Here is a 2,429-nt window from a genome sequence, read left to right as displayed (position 1 = left end):
GCGACTGGGGGGAGGGGGGGGGGTGGTGGGGCGATGATGAGCGAGCCTGCACATGGTAGGCTTACAGCGTACGGGGGGAAACGGGAGGGCGTTAGAAACCGGCGACTTTCATCCACGTGTGAGTCATCAGCATCTGACTGCGCAAACACAGCTCAGCGTCTCGCTCCGCCGGCTCTCCCGTGAGCAGCGAGTGACACGTGAAAGACATGTGTTCAGGGCAGTCAGGAGATTAGCAGACAGTCAGTCAGGCTGAGGCGACACTGCTGCTGTGACAAACTCCTGTGACGCAGGTTCCCCCCGTCTGGGGGTTGAAGAACCTCTCGCGGTGTGGACAGGAAGGCATGCTGGTCACGGTGTTGAGGCTCCCGGCCAAAAGGTTCTCCTCTTGGTCTCCCTCGCGGTCGAGATGCACAACCGCCTGCCCCCTTCTTAAAGCATACGTATCTGGAATTCACTGTGCGCTTCAGGGATAACGTAACGTAAGCGTCGCGTCAATGGGGGCACGGAGCCGCCGCCGCCGTCTGAGTGTCTCTTCTTTGTTCGTGCCTGCTTGTTGGGGAGGTCGTTGATGGACGAACAGGGAAGATGGGACCTCCACGACTTGTTTAGTCATGGATCTCTCAAGAACTACCCTGCTGGTAGCCCCCCCCCCCCCCCCCCCCAGCCCACCCCTCGCCCCCTCCATGTCAACCACAGACCTTTACCTATTTCTCTGAAGGATCAGTCACACGGGACAACCTCCCTTCGGTGCTCTTGGCAGAAAAACAGAGGGGCCGCAACAACCACCGCCTCCAGGGCGTGGCACTCGGTACTACCGCTAGTGACTCCCTAGCGGTGGGAGTCACTAGCGGTAGTACCGAGTGCCACGCCCTGGAGGCGGTGGGAAGAAGACAGTCAGGCAGGTTCAAAGGGACAGCGACAGGACCACAGGGCAACATGTCTGACCACTGGAGCATGATTGAGGCCATGCATACTTGCTGGGCTCAGAGCTTTTTTTTTGGTTCTTTGTGTGATTATGCGTCAAACATACACATGCACACACACACACACAAACACACCAACCAGTGTGTCTGGCATGACCTCCTACACACACACACACGCACGCACGCACGCGCGCGCGCACGCACGCACGCACACACACACACACACACACACACACACACACACACACACACACACACACACACACACACACACACACACACACACACACACACACACACACACACACACACACACACACACACACACACTCAATAAAACAGAGCCAGCAATTTGATAAATAAAGTTTGGATATGAAAATTTAATATTTAAACCTTTAAACTATGTTACTTTTCTACCGCTGCTATTTACTCAATTAAAAAGATAGCAGTAGAAGAAGGTTTCTCAAGAGTAAAACATCCCCATCCGGGAGGCAATCCATGCAGGGAATTTTCAACCTAAAGGCAGTTATTTCCTTCATGTGCGTCTTCAATGCAATTTAACTTTTATTTTCAATACTTTATTTTGTCTCTCCCATATTATATCTCATGTAATTTATTCAGCTGTTTTTGTCCAAATCAACTTACGGAAAATGCATTTATATTGAAACTAAATAACTCACTACAGAGGACTACACAGTTCACAGCCTGGCAGCCTCAATACGATCAGGGTGACTTCTCTTCAAACTACAGAACGTCAACATCTGGTGCAGCTCAAACATACCGACGCAAGGCTGAGTGTTGATTATACCTTTGCTATCTCGTGTGTCGTTTTTTTGAACAACGCTCTTCGTAGCGAGGACAGCACTTCCAGTCATGCGAAACGTGTTGAGAAAATAAAACTCAACAATCCTAGCATTTTTCCCTTTCGCCCCATGCCCAAGAAGGCTCATTGTGGATCATTAGCCAGAGCTGGCCTCCGTCCAACCTAAACAAAACAGGGCAACGAGAGAAGCAGAGCCTAACTACATTGCCTGCGGTTTTCCTGTGCAGGTCACGAGGTCAACACAAAACTACCGGTTTCAATGAAGTCCTTACTTACACAGTGCCGCAAGAAAATATGAATTCCAAATGTTCCAAATGGGCTCTTTTTTCCATTTCAAATTGTTAGAGAAATGCTGGAAACTTCTATCTAATCCGTAAAGGAGCTTTGAAGGCAGAGGATAGAGGGTTTGTGGGTTTGGAGGCCTGGTCTTTGTCATCATTTGGATGGTTTATGTCAGTTCATGAATGGCTATCTGTTCACGTTTCATTTGTCTCTGAGAAAAATAAAGATACGATGTAGGCCTTATGTGTTTTCAATTGTGATGTAACAGGTAGACCTCTAAAAGCGGCATGTTTTCTGACAGAAAATCCTGTTGATTGGGAGCTGTAGAATAGATTATTATAATAAAAAAAAAAATGGTTTTTCAACTTGCGAGCTCGCAAAAGTTCTGAGAAGTGATTGCT

The sequence above is a fragment of the Gadus macrocephalus genome, chromosome 6 (assembly GCF_031168955.1).
Source record: "Gadus macrocephalus chromosome 6, ASM3116895v1".
Taxonomy (NCBI): Eukaryota; Metazoa; Chordata; class Actinopteri; order Gadiformes; family Gadidae; genus Gadus; species Gadus macrocephalus.
The sequence above is the reverse complement of the archived record's forward strand: the minus strand, read 5'-3'. Positions refer to the sequence as shown.